Source organism: Macaca nemestrina, chromosome 4, assembly GCF_043159975.1.
Source record: "Macaca nemestrina isolate mMacNem1 chromosome 4, mMacNem.hap1, whole genome shotgun sequence".
Lineage (NCBI taxonomy): Eukaryota > Metazoa > Chordata > Mammalia > Primates > Cercopithecidae > Macaca > Macaca nemestrina.
The window spans coordinates 178,750,150-178,774,042 of NC_092128.1; the positions used below are offsets into that span (position 1 = coordinate 178,750,150).

The 23,893-nt window shown below is 42.6% G+C and overlaps 1 protein-coding gene and 1 pseudogene across 19 annotated transcripts in view; both read right to left on the minus strand.

Moving 5' to 3' along the window:
* LOC105472675 (RUNX family transcription factor 1) overlaps positions 1-23,893 on the minus strand; it is a 1,100,727-nt gene that overhangs the window by 918,693 nt on the left and 158,141 nt on the right. For 6 of the 19 annotated variants that reach the window (XM_071095670.1, XM_071095665.1, XM_071095667.1 and 3 more), the window contains exon 1: positions 16,684-16,789. The exons of 4 other annotated variants lie outside the window; for them this stretch is intronic. The gene's annotated coding sequence lies outside the window, so the exon portion shown is untranslated. Of the gene's footprint in view, positions 1-722; positions 870-2,595; positions 2,818-3,617; positions 3,693-5,683; positions 5,804-16,683; positions 16,808-23,893 lie in introns of those variants that run through there. 9 more of the 19 variants (XM_071095681.1, XM_071095677.1, XM_071095674.1 and 6 more) reach the window with 8 other exon arrangements.
* On the minus strand, positions 12,199-12,638 carry LOC105472670 (small ribosomal subunit protein uS10-like; annotated as a pseudogene).

The following is a 23,893-nucleotide window of genomic DNA, read 5'->3' on the forward strand; positions in this document are numbered from 1 at the left end:
ACATTCATCGGGACAGCAATTAAGACTCAGAGAGGCCGGGCATGGTGGCTCACACCTGTTATCCCAGCACTTTGGAAGCTGAGGCAGGTGGCTCACCTGAGGTCAGGACTTCAAGACCAAACTGGCCAACACAGTGAAACCCTGTCTCTACTAAAAATACAAAAATTAGCCGAGCATGGTGGCATGCACGTAGTCACAGCTACTCAGGGGGCTGAGGCCGGAGAATGGCTTGAACCCCGGAGGCAGAGCTTGCAGTGAGCCGAGAATGCGCCACTGCACTCCAGCCTGGGTGACAGAGTAAGCCTCCGTCTCAAAAAAAAAAAAAAAAAAAAAGACTCAGAGATAGCCAGCTGTGGCTCCAGCCTTTCATCTAACACCATGCTTGGCTAACACTACCCTCCCTACCTTTCCTCCTCCCTCCTTCTCCCCAGACAAAAGCTTCTCCTTCTTGGCTGCACACCTTTACCAGACTTCCTGATATTCTGGCCTAAGCTGTGTCTCTGTGCTTTCCTAAGTGTAAAAGTTTCTTATGGCTGCTGCACCAAATTACCACAAAGTTAGTTACTTAAAACAATACAAATTTATTGTAGTATGGTTTCAGAACCAGAAGTCTGAAATGGGTCTCGCTGGGCTAAAATCATATTGTCATCAGGGCTGCATTCCTTTCAGGAGGCTTTAGGGGAGTCCCTATTTCCTTGCCTCTTCTAGCTTCTAAAGGCTACCTGCATTCCTTGGCTTGTGGTCTCTTCTTCCATCTGCAGTGCCGGCAGCGGGGCATCTTCACCTGTGTCTCTCTAACACTGACCTTCTTCTTCCACTTATGAGGGCCCCTATGACGACTTCCATCTGCCACTTTAATTCCCCCCTTCCTATGTAACATAAAACCGATTCTAGGATTAGGATGTAGACATCTTTTCAGAAGGCAGGAGGGAGCATTATTCCGCCAACCATACTAAGCGAGACAAATTCCTTCCTACAAGGAATTCCAGTGACAATTGTTATGAGAATAAGGTGTTTATGTCATGACATAAGGACTGAACGTTTCCACTGGGGTTTTGTTTGTCGTTATTGTTTTTGTTTTGGTTTGGCTTTTTGAAACAGGGTCTCGCTCTGTCATCCAGGCTGGAGTGCAGTGGTGCGAATTTGGCTCACTGAAACCTCTGCCTCCCGGGATCAAGTGATCCTCCACCTCAGCCTCCCGAGTACCTGGGCTACAGATGCACACCACCACGCCTGGCTAATTTTTGTATTTTTTCTAGAGATGGGGTTTCACTATGTTGCCCAGGCTGGTCTTGAACTCCTGGGCTCAAGCGATCCACCCATCTCGGCCTCCCAAAGTGCTGGGATTACAGGTGTGAGCCTACTGGGGTTTTTGACCAAAAACAGAACCTGAGTAAGGACAGTTTGGAATTCAGTGAGCCAAAACATGAAGGAAGAATCAGTGAATGAGCAAGTAAATACAGACAATACGTGTAAGTGTGTCAACTGTTTTTAGGGAAGTACACAGGTTATTAATCTTAGAGAGTAGAGCAAGCACCAGGGAGGGGTGAGCGCATTTGATTAAAGCCTTAATTATAGATTGTGCAATCTCCATGTCCAAGGAATCAAAACTCCTAGCTTCATGGATCCTCTTCCCAGTCCACTTGCCAATCAGCTTTCTGGAGCAATCTGGCACAGGAAGGAGTGGGAGAGTAATAAGAAGCCCAGATCCCCCTGCTAGCTAGACTGCACAGTCCCCAGAGGGTCCTTCCAGGGAGTTGGGTCTCCATAGAGTACTCCCAAATCAATCAACTCCCTTTAGCCAATCTCAGTGCTGAGCCCCGTGGTACAGCACCCTTGGGATCCAACCTATGCATACTCTCCAAGCCCTGCTGGTTCATGCTACCTGGGTTTTACAGTGCTTTACCTTCAATTTGGGGCCCAGCACAGCATCCACTGGGGCATGCTGTGCTATAACCATAGTGATAGGTCTAAGGGCCAAAAGGGGTGGGGTAAGCACAGACTAAGGAGACGATTCTCATTACCTTGCAGAGGAGAGGTCTCTGTACTATCGCCAGGCTAGAAGGAAGTTCTGGCTCTTCCCAGGAGGTGTGGGCTCCTTTTGCAACTTAGAGGGTTCAGGAGGACCCAGGGATTCAAGATTTTAATGGCATCAACACAGATTCCTCTACCCGAGCAGAGCTGGGGATGAGGTGAGGTGAGGTGAGGGAGGCATCTAGGGGACAAAATGTCAGGACTCATATACTCCCTGAACATGCATGGACCTGAGAGTGAACACTTCAACACCTCCTTAAATTTTGCACCATGGGCCCCTTGCTTGCCTCACGCTAGCTGCTGCCTTGCATCTAAGTGCCAGGTCCCAGTCTCTTCTAACCAGGAACCGGACTTTGGCACAGAAAATTGACCTTGCATGGTATTTAACCTACTTTAGCAGGGACCCCAGAAGACTGCATAAATTGGCTATTAGGATGGAACCTCAAAGCATGAGAAAAGTGCTGTCTGAACTTAGTGAGGTTCCGATGCCAGAGTCGCTGGGAGCAACTGCAGGGAACAAGCTGGAGAGGAGATATGACAGAAGACACCCAGAAAACCCACCAGATCATCACATTCCATGGGAAGTCCCCTGCAGAAACTGTCTGGATCCCGGAGGACGATGGTAGACCACTCAAACTCAACTAAGCAGCAGCCATTTTTTCCTTCAATTCCTGACATGATATCTTTGTTGGAGAGATGAATAATGTCTCAGGTACATTCTACACAGCCATTGATTTGGTGAAGCCACTCCTTTCTAATTCCATCAAAAAAGAAGATCAGAAGCTATTTGCAATGAAATAGAAAGAATAAAAAATATTTCTTTACAGTTTTGCCCCAAGGACTATGTTACCTCTTTCACCATTGGTCATATTATAGTCTGTGGAGATCTGGACATCCCTACATCTGGGCGTTCCATAGAACGTCACATGGATATGCACTACAGATGACATCATTCTGTAGTGCAGGCCAAATGAGCAAGAATTGACTAGTACAAGTCAGACACATATGTTCCAGAGGATGAGAGATAAAAGCCTATGAAGATTCAGAGGCTTGCTACATCAATAAAATGTTTAGGAGTCCAACGGTCAAGGGGTATGCCAGGGCACTGCATCCAAAATAAAGGATCAAATATTTTATCTTACATCTCCCACTATGAAGAGGAAAGCCCAAAGGTGAACTCAAGGACCAACTTATAATATTCTCCACTAGCAATGATCATTGTACCATGAGCAGGAGAGGGGATTACCAACAGTGCTAGGTTTTCTGTATAAATAAACATTTGTTGAGGCTCTCCAAAGAACATTAGCAACAAGAAAGAACATAAAACACAAAACTTAATCAAATTTCCAAGCTAGTACATCAGTTAGCTATTCCTGCATAACAAACCTAGAACTTAAGCCACTAAAACTTAGTGGCTTAAGGCAACTACCATTTGCCTAGCTCATGATTCAGTCAGCAACTTGATCTGGGCTCATTTGGATGGGTACCATGATTTTGCCTGGGCTCATTCCTACATCTTTGCTTAGTTGAGGAGTCAGCTAAGGATTGGCTCGTTTGGGGTGGCCTCAGCTAGAACATCTTACCTTTGCTTTATGTGTCTGCTCATCCCCAGCAAGCTACTCTGTCTTGTCTTATTCATAAGATATCTGGGCAGGGTTCTAAGAAAGAATAGCCACATGTAAGACCTCTTGAGTTCTCACGCTAGGCCCAGAAAGGGCACACCGTGACTTCTGCTGAATTCTATTGGCCAATGCAAGTCACAGGCCAGTAACAGATTCAAAGGTAGAGGAAATAGACTCCACCTCTTGAAGGAAGAGTTGCAAAGTCACATTACAAGGAACATGGATACAGGGGAAAGTGAAGAGTTGTGGCAGTTTTTGCAGTCTATTAATCTGCTGGATTCTGTATGAATTAACATTTATGGGAGCTTCCAAAGAGGAGCAGCCCCTAAGAGGGTGAGAGAAGTAAGAGCCGGATCAAATTTCTGGACCAGTCTTTTCAAGGCAAGAGTCAGACATTTCTAAATAGATTTGATGACCCTCCTTAGAAATGCAGCAGGACAATGTGGCCCCAGTCAAGCCCTGATCTCTCTCTGTATTCAATCCTACCCTCTGAAGTGACCTCTGTATGTCCCCTGTTCTCTTTTATAGTCAACTTAGAATTGACTCTATCACTTCTGCCTTCAGAACAGAGCAAATTTGTAAACGTACTGAAAAAGGTGGACAATATGTTCAAGAAAATAGGAACAAATTTCTATAATCTGCTTGTCACCCTCCTGCATGATTTTTAATGACATTCTTTGCTTCAAAGGAAAATAAAAATAAGGAAGTAATCTGACATATAAACTGCACTTAAATGCCAGTAAGTCTTCACACACAAAGAAAGAAACAATAAGGAAAGAGAAAACCCTAAAAATATGGAGGTGGGGAGCCAAATGCAGCATATGTTTTTGAGAATCTAATCTTTCCAGCGAATCTCCCAGACAGCTGTCAGAGTGAGCTCGGTGGTGGGGTGGATGAAGTGATAAGACGTGGTACTGTGTAAAGCTCCACCCTAGGTTTCATCATTGGAATGTCAGCCATCACCCTTCTCCTTTGCAAATTGGCATTTCATGAAACAAAGCACAATTTCTCAAATCCCAAATCCTATTTTTACTTCTATTTGCCAAGTTATTTTCTCTGCTCTTACTTTTTCTGATTTTCCTTTGTCTACTCTGTTTTCTTTCTTTTTTTTTTTTTTCTTTTTCCTTCCCCATTAAGGAACAAGGATTTTCAAGTTTTGCTTCCTTATCAAGCTATGAGTCCAAAGAATCAGACCTTTAGGTTTCCCTTTTCCATTTTAAGATATGATGAGTCAAGTAGATTTGTAAGGTAGCAGAGGTGCCATGTAACACAATCATGGCTCCAAGAACAGGAATTTGGAAGAAAAAAAGGAAGTAATAAGGCTTCTCCCTGTTCCAATCCCTTTAAAATGCAGATTTAAGAAAAGGTGCTAGGGAGTCAGACAGGAGGAACTAAAAGAGCTTTTTGATTTCAAATTCTGAGCTCAGAGCTTGAAGAGAATTTAGAGACCTTCTAGCTGCAAACCAATCTGATCTCTCTAAATTTAAGCACATCCCTTCCTGGGCTCAAGGAAACATTGTCCACAAGAGCACCTACCCTGAGGACAAGTCTTGTATAGGGATCAATAAGATACTCTAAATCGAACTTGCCCTAATGAGCTTTATCTATTTTAAAAAAGACCAAACAATGGGAGGCAGCATAGCATGGTGGTTAAGAGCACAGACCCAAGACATCATGGGTTTCAATCCTGGCTCTACCAGTGTTATGGGTTGAATGTGTTCTGAACCTCCAAAACCCACATGTTGAAGTCCTAATCCCTAGGACCTCAGAATATGACATTATTTGGAGATAGGGTCTTTACAGAGGGTAATCAAATAAAAATAAGGTGATTAGGGTGGGCCCTAATGCAATATAACTGATGTTCTTATATTAAAAAAAAGGAATTTGGACACATAAACAACAAGCACACTAGGAGACTGCCCTGTGAAGATAAAGACAGAGATTGGGGTGATGTGTCTAAAAGCCAAGGAATGTGAAAGATTGCAGCAACTCCCAGAAGCTGGGGGAGAGTCAGGAACAGATCCTACCTCACAGCCTCAGAAGGAACCACTCCTGCTGACCCCTTGATCTTGGACTTCTGGCCTCCAGAGCTGTCAGAGAATAAATTTCCATTGTTTAAAGCACCTAGTCTGTGCTACTTTGTCTGGGCAGCCCTGGCGAGGTCACACAGCCTGTCACCATCTATCTGTGTGACTCTGGCATGGTTTCTCCTTGCCCTGTAACATGTAGATGACAATAAATGTCTAAGTCAGAGGGTCGTTAGGAACACTAATTAAATAAATTAACGTGCAAATGTTTCAAATAGAAGTTGACACAAAGAAAGAGGTATATGAATGGATCAGTCCCTTCTCACACTACTATAAGGACATACCAGAGACTAGGTAATTTAGAAAGGAAAGAGGTTTATTTGACTCACAGTTCCGCAGGGCTGGGGAGGCCTCGGGAAACTTACAATCATGGTGGAAAGGGAAGCACGCATGTCCTTTTTTAAATGGCAGTAGCAAAGAGAAGTGCAGAGCAAAAGGGGGAAAAGCCCCTTATAAAATCATCAGATCTCACGAGAACTCACTCACTATTACAAGAACAGCAGCATGGGGATAACCACCCCCATGAGTCAATTACCTCCCACCAGGTCCCTCCCATGCATGACATGTGGGGATTATGGGAACTACAATTCAAGATGAGATGTGGGTGGGGACACAGACAAACCATATCAATGAATCTTTGTTAAATAAAAAAAAATTAAAACCAACATCTGCATGAGTCATTATAGGTATTATTAATTAATGAATTTGCTTGACTCTTCAGTCAGTGTGGTATTAGAGGGAAAATAAGAAATCCTATGGAAAGCCAAAACGCCATTGCTTATTCCAAGCATTGTCTACAAATTGTTATAATCAGAGTTATGTTGTTTTCTTTGTTTTTGTTTAAATCATTTGGATCTGGCAGTGCCAGATTTAGGTTTCTAATAAATCATTAATCTATGAGTTAATAATTCATGTTAATTGGTGGCATAAGCCACTTTCTCCGGCAAATGTGAGCAAAGGCCACAACTTTTTAACAGCAAGGGTGAAACCTTTTCTGAGTTTTTTTTCCCTCCCCCATGGTCTATCAAGGAAATATTAAGATATGAAAGAAAAATTTTAACCAGGGCTGGGAAAGCAAGATAATTCCAAGGATAAAAGTGTAGACTGTCAGCCATACTTCCTAGCCAAGCACTGCCTCCATAGCCTGCTGAAGGAAAAGGAGGTCTCCAGGGAATTCAGGGGGACTCCAGCCCCACACAAGCCCACCCAAGAAGGATACAGCCATGCAGGTCTGTAAACCTTTGACAAGACAACTTATAATCATTAAACATGTTGACTCATTGATCAAAAAACTTTTTTTTCAGAAAATAAAAGAAGGCATTTGAGAGATTAGCTCACCAATGGGATTTTTCACAAAGAATGATAATTTTCCTAAATTACAAGGCACAGGCTTAAGAATAGAGAACATCCATTCATACTGGGTGACAGCCACAGAATGCTAAGCAAACCCCTTCCACCATTGACTTCTTTGATTTTAATTAATGTATATATGCTCTGCCTTTTTGTTTCCAGAAAGAATTTCAGGTAATTCCTGATTGCAGGCCACAGAAGCCAAGAAATAAGACTTCTTACCCGAACTAATGTGCCTTTACTTTTCAACTCATGGATTTGCCCCTAGATCTGGGAAGCAGCCACAAGTGGCCTAGATGTTCTCAGTGTTTTATACCTTTTTTGGCCTTAATGCTTATTTGCAAGGTTCTTGTCAAGTTACAGGCTGATGTGATGAAATGACTTTTTCCCATTTGGAAAATAACATTATACTTAGTAGCTTGTTTCAGTCTTGATTAAAAGATAGATGTAAAATATGCAAAGAATGATGTCTAAAGACTTAAAGATAAAATTTACATGGAAGCCACTAGTTTAGAGAGATTCAGTTAGCTCCTCCGGCTCTTGTTTTTCTGAAGAAAATTTGAATAGCATATGCTTTTCATTGTGCTCCTTTTCAGCCATTTACATATTGGGAAAATGTATATTTGGCAACCGGTCCTATTTTTAGGAGTCCTTGAAACTTGCCCTTTGAAAATGTTTTCATTTTTGGCACATATGTGTGTCTTAAGCAGAATGAAAACACAAAGCTAAAAAAGAAAAATATGTACAAAAAGGAATGATTTTTCCAGCCCCATGTAGCACAATAAGAAAGCAATCATTCAGTTGTGACTTTAAAAAATGGATTCTTGCCTGGATTTTCCAATGATTTCCTTCTAAATGAGCGTTTCTCTGCAGAACTGAACTAATGTAAAGAGACAGTTTGTTCCAGTGCCAGAACTGAACCAGCAAAAAAAAGGACGGAGGCTCTATTTTCATAGGAGGAACTTAACAAAATAATACCCACTCTGTTTCTCTGCAGCCTCTTGTGTCAATTCAGAAGAAAGTGCCATATGCCCATTGCGTGACTTGAAGCGTGTTTTCCCAGCCTGACTCTTGGCCACCACTCGTTCTGTTATTTGCAATCAGTAACAAAGATTCATCCTTGTGTCCGTCATGCAGCAAGGAGAATCTTTGTCACTTAGTGTAATTAATAGCTGGACCTCACAAGGGAAGGTGGGAGAAGGAAGCCGTTCATGCAAAGACCTGGATAAATTCGGAATAGGCTTTGCGAATCCTTGCTGCCTTTTGACCAATGAAGATGCCAGAGCCCCAGCAGAAGAGGAAATATGGTAAGCAAAGTGTTTTCTCTGGAGCTGTGTGTGTTATAACCCCAAGCTCTGTAACTGTAGTTCAGGAGAGCTCTCTAACTTTCCCTATCAAGCCAGATGACCATCAAGGACTCCCCTCTACGTGTATGTCCTATTTCCGTGTATTTCATCCTTCCCACTTTTCTTCCACAACACTGTCTTCACCAACCTCTAGATAGATACCACTACAGAATAAAAATCAAAAAGAGAGGCCTAATGTTTGATGAGTGCCTCCCCTAGACTATGTGGTTAAATCACTCAACAAGCTTTCAGAGAATGTGTAATGGGCCCTATTTTCAAAATGAGAGGACTGAAAAGAGGTTTGGAGAGGCCAGTGCTGAGGTTAGGCTCAGGGAACACAGATGGAAATAGCCGAATCAGGACCACATCAAGGGCACTCTAATGCCGAGATTCTTAGCTCACTTTTCCCTGTATTGTGACCTTTTCTTTCACTTTATTTTTTTTTTAAAATAGAGATGGGGTCTTGTTATGTTTCCCAGTCTGGTCTTGAACTCCTGACCTCAAGCAATCCTCCCGTCTTGACCCTCCAAAGTGCTGGGGTTGCAGGCATGAGCCACTGCACCCAGCCTCCTTAACTTTCTGAACTCCTACTTATTTATTTTTGTGACCCTACTTCTTTTTTCTTCCTCCTCCTGTACAAAAATGGCTGGATGGATTCCACTTGTCCCTGGACCTTTAAATTCCTGTCTTCCATACCTGAACAAACCCAATTTATCTCTCGAAGTTTCAGAGAGCCCCTAAATACTAATAGTTCCTCACCATCGTCTCACTTGCAATCTGTGCGTCTCAGAGTTCCCTTCCCAGAGGCCATTTTTTGCCTTTAATTAGCAAATGCATAAGATTCTAGGATTCATGAGATTTTTTTCCTTCTATTTCTGCCCAAGGAGAAAGCAAACATGTACTGCTGCCTTTGCCATCCCAGGCCCATAATCTCTGTGGTCTTTCTTCACCTTTAAAAACCTCACCTCATGTATCTTTTCTTAGGCTCATCCCTCAAATATTCAGGTTATTTCCCCCAGGCTTCCTCTCACCTCTCTCCTCCTGGGTACACTGGCTAGGAGTGTCCAGCCTCGTTCATGACGGGGTCGGATCTCCTTTCCTTGCTCTGTTGCTTTCCACAGCGGAACCAGCATCCTCCCTGACTCCCTGCCACTCCTCAGGAACCACAACTCCCTGTCGCCCTCCTCTGGACAGGACTGTTTTCCATCCATCCTCCTCCCTGCTCAGACCTCCATCCATAGCAGTGTTTCTAAACCTCCAGCTCCCTCTCCCTCATCCCATCTGTGTTAGTCCATTGTCACACTGCTGATGAAGACATACCTGAAACTGGGCAATTTACAAAAGAAAGAGGTTTAATTGGACTCACAGTCCCATGTGGCTGGGGAAGCCTCACAATCATGATGGAAGGCAAAGAGGAGCAAGACACATCTTACACGAATGGCAGCAGGCAAAGAGAGAGCTTGTGCAGAGAAACTCCCGTTTTTAAAACCATCAGATCTTGTAAGACTCACTCACTGTCATGAGAACAGCACAGGAAAGATCGGCCCCCATAACACAATCACCTCCCACTAGGTTCTTCCCACAATGTGTGGGAATTGTGGGTATTAAAATTCAAGACAAGATTTGGGTGGGGACACAGCCCAACCATAGCACCATCTTCTCAAGGATCCTTTTCCACACATCTCACAGGGTCTGCTCCTGTCCTAGCCAGCTGAATAGTCATCCTAGGCCTCCAAAGTATTGCCAGTCAATGTTCATAGCTCTCTTTATCCAATTTGGGAACTCATCACTGCCCCTGAAACCCAACTGCTTCATGATAGGCTGCAGCAATGACAATTTTGGAGGCCCAGCCCCTCCACGAGTTTGTTCTGATTTGGGGTGCGCCCATTTGTGCTCTACCTAAGGTCCTGAGGATAGGGGCTCCTGTTAGTCTTAGTGACACTATGTATATAATAAATTATAATGCTATAAGTGGGCATTAAATTCTAATTCTTTTTTGAGACTGCGTCTTGCTCTGCTGCCAGCCTAGATAGTGCAGTGGTGCGATCTCAGCTCACTGCAATCTCCACCTCCTGGGTTCAAGCGATTCTCATGCCTCAGGTTCCCGAGTAGCTGGGATTACAGGCATGCACCACCATGCCTGGCTAATGTTTGTATTTTTAGTAGAGACGAGGTTTCACCATGTTGGCCAGGATGGTCTCAATCTCCTGACCTCGTGTTCTGCGTACCTCAGCCTCCCAAAGTGCTGGGATTACAGGCATGAGCCACCGGCTCCTGGCCTAAATTCTAATTCTTTAAATATGTAGAAAGCATAGTCATTCCTTCCAAGTCCATGAAAGTGTCTTGCCTACAACATGTGTTATTTTTCAATCCAAGGTACTCTGCTGAAAGTTCAGACCAGCATGGCAAGCTGCACAAGCACAATTTAAATTCCTACCACACCACACAATTTTTGGCTGATGTGTTCCTAAGTATTTAAGTCACTGAACATTCCCTTCTTGCCACCCCAACTCCTCTCACATGACACCACCAATTTTGCCTTAAGGGAAACCTAAATGCAGATTCCTGTGACCTTGAGTGGACAAGATGGAGAGTTAGTTCCTGCTGTGATCCTATCATCCATCTGTAGAACCTAGCAGAAACTAAGCTAAAACTTAGGAGCAGTGGGAAATGAAGCAGGGTTGCTCTCAAGCCCATCTGTCTGGCCCAGACCTCTGCAAGTCCTAGGCTGAATTGCCTTCCAGATGTCCACCAAGATCAAAAATGTCACTACTTCAGACCAGATTCTTTGCTTCCTCCCCACAGGTGAAACCAGGCAGAGACTTGGGAGTTATCCCGGACTCCTTCCCTTAAATGATCCCTCCCACACGATGCAAGTCCTGTCCACCTCTTGCTGAACAGATCACCTAAAGTCACCCGAGCCTGTCCTCTGCTCTCTGTCCCCATCACATCCTCTTCAGTGTAGAATTAGGAATGGGACTGCAGTTCCTTCACTGCCTTTTACCTGCACCCTAGGAATATTTACCCTTCACCAACTCCCTGTTGCTTACACCATCAACTTGTGGAGACCTCTGGGCCTGAGAGATGGATGTGGGGGTGACTGGAACCTCAGTTATCACTCAGCCTCTCTGTCACTCACTCTCTGCCTCAGAATTCACAGCTTAACAAAGACTGACGTAGCCTTCTGGTAGACCCATAAATGGAAGCTATCAGGACCATGGCAGAAGCTGATTCATATTCCATGGGTGCATACAAGGTTTTCCAAGGCCCAGCCTCCACTGCGTTTTCATTTGTAGCAATATTGGACTGCCTGTAGGTCCCCAAACTCACTAGCCTTTGCATGTGTGCTCCCAGCACAAAGCTGCTTCCCACATCCCCTCAGCTCCATACAACTCCTCCTCGTTACTCATAAAGGAAAATCTATTTACAGATTTTGCTTGCTCAGATGCAACAGCCCCTAGGATGGCCTTCTGACTTCAACTACCTCCTCCTTATCCCTGTCTTAGTCTGCTCCAGCTGCCATAGCAAATACCACAGACTCAATCGCTTAAACATCAGATATTTATCTTCTCACAGTTCTGGAGGTCAGAAGTCTAAGAGCAGGTTCCTGGTAATGGCTCTCTTTCTGGGTTGTAAATGGCAAGTCCTCACCATGTCCTCAGGCAACCTTTCCTCAGGGCCTGCCCACACAGACGGAGATCTCTGGTGTATCTTTTTCTTCTTTTCTTTTTTAAACTGGTAACCAATTTATTAAAATACTTAAGAATCTGCAATGGTGGTTTCAACCTCAAGCTCTCGCTCAATACTGCTGGAAGTCATCCACTCAACAATCTCAGAAGGGCTGTGCGAGTCAACGGGTGGCTTGTGGATTCTCATCTGGAAACGATCCCATGTCTTAGATGTTTTCTCCTTCACCTCAAGGAGTTTTCTTGTACTACTTCTCAAAGTCTTGGTAGGCATTCTAACTGGTCCTTTCACTTCAGGATTCTTTTCCTTTGCTCCTCTGATCAAGTCAGCACACATTTCTCTGGAGATTTTATGTGGCGGCTCATTAGTGTGATTCGAATTCAGCAAATCACCACCTCCAGCTCCATGGTTGTTTTTCTGGGATCTTTAAAAGCCATGGCTGTGGCACAGTTTCTTGACCGACTTGTTCATTGGCGAGAGTGAACAGTGGTGCAACAGGAACAAAAAGCTATTATTTTTTTCCCATAGGTTATTAGGGAACAGGTGGTAGTAAGTTACATACATTCTTCAGTGGTGATTTGCGAGATTATGATGCACCCATCACCCAAGCGGTATACACTGCACTCAGTTTGTAGTCTTATCCCTCACCCCCTTCCCACCCTTTCCCCTTGAGTCTCCAAGGTCCATTGTGTCATTCTTACGCTTCTGCATCCTCATAGGTCAGCTCCCACTTATGAGTGAGAACATATGATGTTTGGTTTTCTACTCCTGAGTTACTTCACTTTTAGTCTATAATCTCACCCAGGTCACAGCGAATGCCACTAATTCATTCCTTTTTGTGGCTGAGTAATATTCTTTCTCTTCTTAGAAGGTCACCAATTCTATCAGAGTAGGACCCCACCCTTATGACCCATTAAACCTTAACCTCCTAAAAGCCCTACATTCAAACACAGGAAATCACAGCTTCAACACAGGAATTCTAAAGAACACAATTTGGTCCATAGCAACCCATACCCCAAATTCCTTCATAGAACAAAACACACTACCTGCATACAGAAGAAAAATGACTGTCCTTGAGTACTCTACAAATTAGTTTGTTTAGTGTTTTATTATAAAAGTTATTATTTGCAATCTATCTTACTATAATTGCACTACGTTCCATTATTTTTTTTGATAAGTAGAAATGCAATATGTTTGCACGTATGTGTTTTAATTAGTACCTTATGAAACTAGTAATAGCTGGCTATTTTTACCTAAATATGTCCATTTTGTAGAGTTAAATCTATGTATGTGTGTAGTTTATCTTTATACATTGATCAACCAGATAAACTTGTAAGTTAACTTTTATTTGCTATGTGCATTATTCGTTCCACAAAATTCCAACAAAAAAGGTTAAAAACAACCCACATGATTATGTAAACATCAAACTATACTTTATGAAACTACAGAAGTTTCATTGTTGCCATCAATCTGTGAGTCACAGCAGGAAAGTGAATTAATGGGCTGATAAGGGTCCATTTCACCTGCTTTTGAAGGAACCACACCTCTCCTCTTTCATGAATTATTAAAATCGAGAGTCAAAAGTTGCCATTCTGGAAATGGATGGATGCTGTTAGCTGTCATGTGACAAGTGAGGTTTTATTTATTTTTAACTCACAGTTCCCTCTCACATACATACTGAGAGACAGAAGAAAATGCTGGGAATCATTAAACACAACTGGTTTTATGGTGTCTAACTACATCTTCAATGTTTACTAAGACTAAAATTTAATCTTTAATCTCAATTATATTACACATCAGGAATAATGTGGACCTGTATTCCAGCTCCTCATTTCTTATGAAGTCAGTCTACAAAATAATCAGATTAATTTATAGAAATTACCCAGGAAAAATGGTCTGATGACTATGGTTACAGCTCACTTGCTTAACTTATTCAGTGTTAAGCTTAATTTCCACAAGAGGTTGGAGCTACTAAGAGTTGTTTGTTAAGAAGCTGTGAAAAGAGCATACTTAGGTGTTTCCACACCAAACCAGACTGTGAGCTCCAGAAATGGGCATGAGAGGCCTTACAAGACTCTCCTCCTTTATGGCCATTTCCTAAAGCAAATATCGAAAGCCTGCATTACCCATGAGTTGAACCATCCTATGCCTACAAAATGGCCACTCAGAAGGATTACATAAAAGTTGCCATTCCTTTCTAATAGAAATGAGTTTGTGCACTGAAAGTCAGCAATTCATCCCCATTATATCCCAGAGGACTAATTTCTGCAGCTAGAGAACTGGAAAACCTCAGCATTTTTCAGGGAGTCCAGAAATGCTATCCTATAGCTCTCCCTGCACCATCCTATCCTCCTCCTTGCCCACAGTCACTGATGAGTCAGTGATAAGACTCTGTCTTCACCTCAACTTGGATTTCATTTTTACTTTCCACTCCCTTAGACTTGATGTTCTAGAACATTCCTTGCTTTTCTTTTTCTTTTCTTTTTTTTTTTTTTTTTTTTTTTTTTTTTTTTTTTTTTGAGAAGGAGTCTCACTTTGTCTCCCAGGCTGGAGTGCAGTGGCACAATCTCGGCTCACTGCAAGCTCCGCCTCCCAGGTTCACGCCATTCTCCTGCCTCAGCCTCCCGAGCAGCTGGGACTACAGGCACCCGCCACCACGCCCGGCTAATTTTTTGTATTTCTAGTAGAGATGGGGTTTCACCGTGTTAGCCAGGATGGTCTCGATCTCCTGACCTCGTGATCCGCCCGCCTCGGCCTCCCAAAGTGCTGGGATTACAGGCGTGAGCCACCGCGCCAGGCCCATTCCTTGCTTTTCAGACTACCTTCAGCTTGATCCAAGATTCAAACACCAGTTTCCCTGGTGTTTTTTAGAGACAGGGTCTCTCTATGTTGCCCAGGCTGGACTTGAACCCTAGGCCCAAGCAATCATTCCACCTAAGCTTCCCAAGTAGCTGGGACTACTGGTGACTCCATGCATTCTGAAGAGGAAACTAGCATCCTCCCCACACAGCCCATTTTCAGTCCTATTACAGTTCTCCCTTTTTTATAAATGATAAACTGATAACGGCTTCAAGAAACAAGTAAACTTTGAAAGATTGCAAAGGAACCCTTCCCTTCACCCTCCTCCATTTCCCCTCCATATATTCACCTTATTTTCCAGAGCCTGCTCTCCTCAACTACCTCACTCCAATATACCACATGTTGACTTCTGAAGAAAGCCAATGTGTGGAAGCCAATGTGTGGTAAATTGCTCATTGCTAATTAAAGTGTATTTAATTTTGCAGAGTAACAATTATAAGCAGTATTTCACACATTCTTAGCAGTCAGAGAAGCCTTCCTGCAAATGACCACCACTCTTCTCTCTGCCTCTTTTTCCCCTCCTCTCCCACCCACGCACACATCCCTTTCTGTTTATAGAATTCATAAAAGCATATAGCAAGCTGAATCTAAAAAGTCCCTGGTCCCTGCTAAAGAAGTGTGTTATAAAGAGTGGAAGAAACAGCCAAAGAAGCTATTACCAGTGAAAAGGGAGACCTCAAACCTTAATATTGTTTCCCATGTCTTTGCTCAACCCGTTGGAAGAGATTTTATGGGTTTTGTTTTTCCAGTACGGTTGGCTCTTGCAGAACATAGATATTAACTATGCAGGTTCATTTATACACAGACTCTTTTTTAGTAAAAGTTATACCGAGTGTGCCTCCTCTCCTGACTCCCCTTACACCTCCTCCATTTCTGCTGCCTCTGCCATTCTTGAGACAGCAAGGTCAACCCCTCCACTTCCTCCTCATCAGCCTACTCGACATAAACATGATGAAGATGAAGACCTTTATGATGATCCACTTCCACTCAATGAATAGTAAATGTATTTCATCCACCTTTTCCTTAATAACATTTTTTCTGTAGCTTACTTTATTGTGAGAATGCGGTATATAATATATGTGTGTGTGTGTATATGTGTGTATATATATACACACACATATATATAAAACATACAAAATATGTGCTAATTGACTGTCTGTGTTATCAGCAAGGCTTCCAGCCAACAGTAGGCTATTGGTTACGTTTTTGAAGAGCAGGATATTGGTTAAGTTATACATGGATTTTCAACTGCATGGCGGGGGTCAGCATCCCTAACCACCACATTGTTCAAGGATCAACTATAATTTCTTTGCTGTGCCCAAATTTGAGAGGTACTTAAAACTGCTGATAGAATTTTTCCTGTGTAAAAACAGGTGGCATTTGTCTGAGAAAACCCAAACCTGGGAAAGCACAGATTCAATCTGAATTCCAAAAGGGTGTGCTTTCCCATCTGTACACTGAAAGATTTCCCTGTAATTTCATTTGCTGGTGCCTGCACATTTTTCAAAGTAAACTTGAGGAAGGAAGAGAACACTTGTCCTTGAGAAGTTTATAGCAACAGAAGCACCAGAATAGAAACTTTAGATAACTTAGAAAAATTAAACACCTCTAAACAGCACCCCAAAAAGGTTAACCATCTTTAAGAGTTAAAGTTTTTAAGAACAAAGGCCAGAGGTACATGAACCTTCCCTGACTCACCTGGGCTTTGGCAGGAAATAAGCAAAGTGCTGATGCCCGACGTAGCCATGACCTGGGGAAGGTATTGTTTCACATGATCCTGTTCCTGAGTGCTTAGGCAAGGCTCGACCAGCCTGAGTCGCACTCTGGTTCCCACCACACCTTGTTTATTATGTCACAAAACTTTCATGAAGTTAAGCCAGGCATAATGGGGCTCATCTGACTACAGCTATAAGCCTCCAGAAGAGCGCTGGCACTAAGACAGACATTTGTCGAAGGGCGACTACCTCTCTCCTTGCCATTCAATTATGTCCTGTTTATTATGAATTTTATTTGATTCCTCCATCAGAATTTCCTTTCCAATTATGGATAGTGAAAAGATATCTTATCAAACATCAGATCCAGGGCATTTGGACTTTCATGTGTCCAGAAGACAAACCCCTCGTGTTGCCTTTAAAATACCTCTTGGCCAGGCATGGTGGCTCACACCTGTAATCCCAGAGCTTTGGGAGGCAAAGGTGGGCAGATCACCTGAGGTCAGGAGTACAAGACCAGCCTGGCCAACTTGGTGAAACCCCATCTCTACTAAAAATACAAAAATTAGTCAGGCATGGTGGCAGGTGCCTGTAATCCCAGCTACTCGGGAGGCTGAGGCAGGGAGAATCACTTGAACCCTGGAGGTGGAGGGTGCAGTGAGCCGAGATCACGCCATTACACTCCAGCCTGGGCAAGAAGAGTAAGACTCCATCTAAAATAAATAAATAAATAAAATACCTCTCAAATATCTCACCTTTGCCTATTTTTATTGTTTCAGGAGCTATGTATATAGTAATGCCACTCTCCAAAGACATCTTCAAAGATGTAGCATCATTAATTCAATGGTTTTTTCCAAAAAAAAAAAAACTTTCGAGTCAACATAACTTTTTCCCTGACCACTTTGTTCCTTGATGTTCTTACCTCTACCTGGTGTCAAACCTGTCTGTGAGCACAGTTAGATAGGGCTTCTCACTGTTCTCTGGGCGCATAAAATCCGTCTCCCTCCCTGTCTTCTCTCCCTCTCCCTATGGCCTTTCTCGGGTTCTCCCTTTTCCTGCCTACCTCATCTCTACCCTTCCTCCTTCCAGAAGCTCTCAAATATAAATTGAGAAAGAAGAAAACTTCCCAAACAAAACTATACAAGCAAATCCATCCGGCATAGTGTCTGTCACTCTGTATGAAAATCATTAGGTAAGTGTGACCCGAGAGAATTAAAGAAAATAAATAGTAGCAACTAGAAACCAATGCACCTGGTATAGCTAATAAATAAAGAAAATATGAGATTTTTAGTGGAAGGAGTTAAATAAGACCACTGAAAGTTGATGTGATAGGAACCACATCAGGACTACCCACCTTTAAAATAAACTAATCCTGCACTTTTGGAAATCAAAACTACAGCTGGCAGTATCCAGTTCACATCACTGTGCTGAGTGCCTACCGAAATGAGGTTTTGTGTTCCCATGTATATCGCAGCACCACGCACAACAGCAAAGATATGGAACTACCCTAAGTGTCCAGCAACAGATGAATGGATAAAGAAATGGTGGTATATGTACAAAGTGGAACACTAGGCCATTAAGAAGAATAAAATCCTGTCATTTGCAGTAACATGGATGGAACTGGAAGTCATTATGTTAAGTGAAATAACCCAGGCACAAAAAGACAAATATTGCATGTTTTCACTCATAGGTGGGAGCTAAGAAAAGGTGAGCACATGGAGGTAGAGAGTGGAATGACAGATACCAGAAACTGGGAAGGGTGTGTGGGTGGGAGGCGGGGGCATGAAGAGGGGTAGGTTAATGGGTACAAACATACAGTTAGATGGAAGGAACAAGTGCTAGTGTTCCATAGCAGAGTAGGGTGACTATAGTTAACAATAGTATATTGCATATTTCAAAATAACTAGAAGGGAGAACTTAAAATGTTCCCAACACACAGAAATGAGAAATACTTGGGTGATGAATACACTAAAAACCCCGACTTGATCATTTCACATTTATGCATGTCATAAAATTGCACATGCACCCCCTAAATATGTACAAATATAATATATTGATAAAATAAAATGACTGCTATGTTACACACTGGGGTTGGAGGGCTAAATCAGAAGTGATCTCTGCCCCAAGGAGTGAATCAGACTAAGGATTCCCCTACAAGTTGGTCAGTGTGATGACAGGTGTGTAGGAAGAACAGAGGACTAGACTTCAATGTCCTGGGGACAGGGATGGGATCTGGCATATGTAAGAGGAAACAGCCAACCTCAGGTGTAAGCAGAGTAGAAGACAAGAAAGAAATAATCAGCAGAAGGTTTGCCGAGATATCACGGGGGGAGTATGTGAATAGAACAAAGGCCGGGGGAAGGTGTGGAAGGAAGAGTCTGGCCATGCAAGAAGCACGGAGCAGGTGAACTTTCACCTGCAGACTATTCTAGAAAGCAGCACATCTGATGCATTCTTCACTCTCCTTGGTGATAACTTCCTCTATCCGAATGTAGAGGAGACTATGAGAAATGCTACCTAGGATGAAGTTCTGATTAACCAAGAAAAACCATCTCTGGGAGAGTAGAAGTAGCAGAAATACAGAAGAAAGCTTCTGCATCACCTTGGAGTTTCACAGCCAGACAGGAGAGTGAATTTGAAAAAAAACTAAAAAAAAAGTCAGAAAAAAAAATTATGACCAGGCATGGTGGCTCACACTTGTAACCCCAGAACTTTGGGAGGCCGAGGCAGGCAGGCAGATCACTTGAGATCAGGAATTGGATACCAGCCTGGCCAACCATGGTGAAATGCCCCCTCTACTAAAAATACAAAAATTAGCTGGGTGTCGTGGCATGCACTTAGCTCCTCGGGAGGCTAAGGCATGAAAGTTGCTTGAACTTGGGAGGCAGAGGTTGCAGTGAGCTGAGATCACGCCACTGCACTCCAGCCTGAGCAAGAGTAAGACTCCCTCTCATAAAAATAAAATAAAATAAAATAAAATAAAATAAAAAAACCTAAGGCCGAGTACGGTGGCTCATGCCTGTAATCCCAGCACTTTGGGAGGCCAAGGTGGGTAGATCACAAGGTCAGGAGATCAAGACCATTCTGGCTAACACAGTGAAACCCCGTCTCTACTAAAAATTAAAAAAAATTAGCCAGGCGTGGTGGTGGGCACCTGTAATCCTAGCTACTCAGGAGGCTAAGGCAGGAGAATGGCATGAACCCAGGGGCGGAGCTTGCAGTGAGTGGAGATCATGCCACTGCATTCCAGCCTGGGTGACAGAGCAAGACTCTGTCTCAAAGAAAACCAAAAAAATTACATAGACTTCCATGGGCAAAGTCATGAGAAAAGAAGACAATTGAAGAGGAATTAAAGGCTCTAGAAAAGTAAAATTGGTTGTAGTGATCCAGTCAGAAATGATGCCTGTATGACTACTTAAAAACATCTTTCATTAAAAACATTTTAGAAATTATCAATAGAAAAAGTTATAAAAATGAGATTAAAATCACTCATAATTTCATTAACCAGAAATAATTTTTCCTGCAATAAATATAATTAAATTAGAAAATAGTATAAACAGTACATCCTACTTTTCTTTCACTTAATGTAACAGTATCTGCCATCAATGTAGCTTTCTTTCAAAAATGTGACTTTTCAAAAAAATAACAGATCCTGGCGAGGTTGTGGAGAAAAGGGAAACTTATACACTGTTGTTGGTAAATTAAATTAGTTCAACCATTGTAGAAAGCAGTATGGCGATTCCGCAAAGAGCTAAAAGTGAAACTACCATTCAACCCAGAAACCCCATTACTGGGAATACACCCAGAGGAATATAAAGCATTCCACCATAAAGACACATGCATGCCAATGTTCACCGCAGCACTGTTCACAATAGCAAACATGGAATCAACCTAAATGCCCATCAATAACAGACTGGATAAAGAAAATGCATTACATATCCACCATGGAATATTATGCAGCCATAAAGAAGAATAAGATCAAGGATGGAGCCGGAGGCTATTATCCTTAGCAAACCAACACAGAAACAGAAAAGCAAATACTGCATGTTCCCACTTATAAGTGGGAGCTAAATGATAAGAACTTGTGAACACACAGAAGGAAACAACAGACACTGGAGTCTACTTGATGGGGAGGGGATGAGGAGGAAGAGGAGCAGAAAAGATAACTATTGGGTACTGGGCTTAATACCTGGGTGACATAATAATATGTACAACAAATCCCCATGACACATGTTTACCTATGTAACAAACCTTCACATGTGCCCCCAAACCTAAAATAAAAATTAAAAAAAAAGAAAATGTGTCTTTTCATAGCTGTGAATGGTGTCCATTGAATGGATGTTAGACAATGATTTTAGCACTTCCTTATTGCTGGAAAGAGGTTATTAATAATTTATTGACATGATAAATAACACCATGATGAACATCTTCAAGACCTTTGCTATTCCTTCACAACAGAGTGGGCTCCTCCTTGGCTCCTATGTGAATATGGATTGCGGACGTTCTTACCTGGACTGCTGTGAAAATATTCCTGGCTAGCTAAGGCACTTGTCTACGGAAAATACTACAGAGCTTACTTTTCAGTTATCCTTGATAATAGAGGGAAAAGGAGATGAAAACAGGCGCTATTTCATCTACTTTTGGCTTGGCCTAAAAATGCATGGGAACAGTTCCAGAGAATTTCCAGACACCGTGGGTGGCTTTGAGGGGCTATTTTTACAATAACTAATTTTGTTCATTTTCCTTTGTGCCAATCAGAAATTCGGCCAATGGATCTTCCCCCACCCTCCTCATTCTAGTCTCTATAAAACATATTACTTTTTCTTTATACATACCACACACAGGGGAAGGGAGAAATACACAAGAGATAGAAATGCAACTAACTTTGTCCAGGCCCTGCAAGTTGTTCATGAAATTACAAAGGCAAGGGAAAGAATAAAAACACTGTTGGAAGAGAAGCCAGAACTCTGAGCTGAAGCATTGGCTTGTGTGTTACAGCAGAAGCCTGCATGTGGTCGATGGTTAGAGAAGACAGTAGCCATGGGGTCAAGAGGACAGATGGGCATGGGCAATCCAGGAAGCCAAGCCTGCTGTCAGTGGCCTATGGAGAAGCTGAGACTCTTTTTGTCCACAGTTGAGTAATTTGCTGTTAGAAGAAACTCCTCTGAGGCAGCTTGAGGCCTTCATGAAAAATGCTGCCTAACCTCTAAGGAATAATGTCTATGATGGTTCTCACGAAATCTGCAATGAATTGTTGAGCATCCCTAAAGGCTGGTGTCCTGCACCGCCTGCAAAGGTAAAGCCAGTGGACATGTGTATCTCAGAAATCTCAGAAACAGCTGATTCTTTAGAGCCTTGTTCAAATGAAAATACTCCCAGAGGTCTTGCAAATAGGCTGCATTGCTCACCACTCAGACGGGAGCCTTCCATGAGCAAAGGACAGACACAGCTTCACAATGGCTCCAGCTGCGAGGAACTGCATTTTTCTGAGAGCCAGATGTGTTTCTCCAGATAACACATTGTCCTCCCTACTGGAAGCTCCAGAGAACTCCAGGAGAAGAAGGAAGAAGAGGCTTTAAAAATATCTAGCCATGCAGTGAGTCACCAAGCAGCTCTTCACCTTGTTGTTCTCTTTCCCAATGTCAGTTAGGTCACCTCTGAACAGAAGAACACCCACTGGGGGCCCATGGAGGAGACAGTGTCCCGGGGAGCACAAGTAGGCTGCTGGCTGCAGCCAGGGAAGAGGAGGGCAGTGAAATGAACAGGCTCAAGTAGCAGCCTGCTCTTGGCAGGAGTTGCTGCTAATTTTCCTTGGCTGGCTCTGACTACCTGTCTGAAAGCAATGCAATGCAGGAAGGAAATTTTTCAAGAGATTAAACTATTATTGTTTCCTGTGTGGCTGTCTTCGCTGGTGTATGAAAAAAAAAAAAAAAAAAAAGGCTTTAAGGGCACTTGAAAAGAGATTTGTCTGAATAGCAGGGTAGTTGTGATTCATCCCCCACCTCCAGTCGGGATTTGGCCAATTTCCTCAGGAAAGTGGTTGATTAGGACCCATAGATTTATCCGTGGCCTAAATATAAGATGTCATAAAGGTGATTAATGGTAAGCTCACCATCAGAGGGAGTTAAGAATTTATAAAAGCTATTTTTAACGGGTTGGAAGGGGAAAACCTCATTTGTCCTGTTGCCAACATGTTTTAATAGTTAAAAACCTCTTTGTAGGCCCTGATAATTCATGCTACCAACTGTTAAAGGTCGTTGTATTTTCTGATTTTACAAGTTTGTTTGAAAAATTGATTCACTGTGTTTGGCTGTTTATATAAAAGCAATGAGGGGAAAGGAAAAGACCACGTTATTTCCACCACGATTAGCAATTGCGGCACGTGGTGACACTTTAGTACAAGAGCCTTGTTTCTTCTTTCCACCCTGCCTCAGGGGAGAAAAGGGGCCTTTCTGTTTATGCTCCTACCACATAAATGGCAATTGATAGAGGGTGTCCCGAGATAGTTTTCAGAGCCCAAAAAAAATTAACCTGAGGTTCCCAAATCAGGGAAAATTGCAGTAGTTCAAAAAATGGAAGATGGCACTGATGGCTCCTAACAGTGTCTAGTGTCGTTCCTTTGGGTCTCATCACCCAGAGATGCTCCAAAATGTTACTTTATTCGGATGGTAATTCCATAAACAAAGCCTCCCTTTAAAACATGACATCTTCTTCCCAGTTACAATGTGTTTAAATCATCTTTGTTTATAGGAACATATCTGATCCACCTCTTCATAGGAAAGCTGAATTTCCTATAAAGCACCCACCAAATAAATTATCTAAAATGAGCATTTAACATTGGCAGAAGAATGTGGTCACACACTAATGAATAGTTGTTGAATACAAAAGGTTGCCACTGATGTCTAGATATTTGGATGTTTCATGGATGGCAGAAACATAAAGTCCATTCTTCAATGTGTATGGCATGGGGTGGGATGTGGGGAAGGGCTAATTATTGAAATATAATCAATTGCTATCAACAATTTTGAGTTACTGGCAAAAACAGATAAAATACTTTTTTTTTCTTTTTCTTTTCTTTTTTTTTTTTTTTTTTTTAAAGAAACAGGGTTCTGCTCCACCTCCCAGGCTGGAGTGCAGTGGCGCAATCATCACTCACTGCAGCCTCAAACTCCTGGGCTCAAGTGATCCTTTCACCT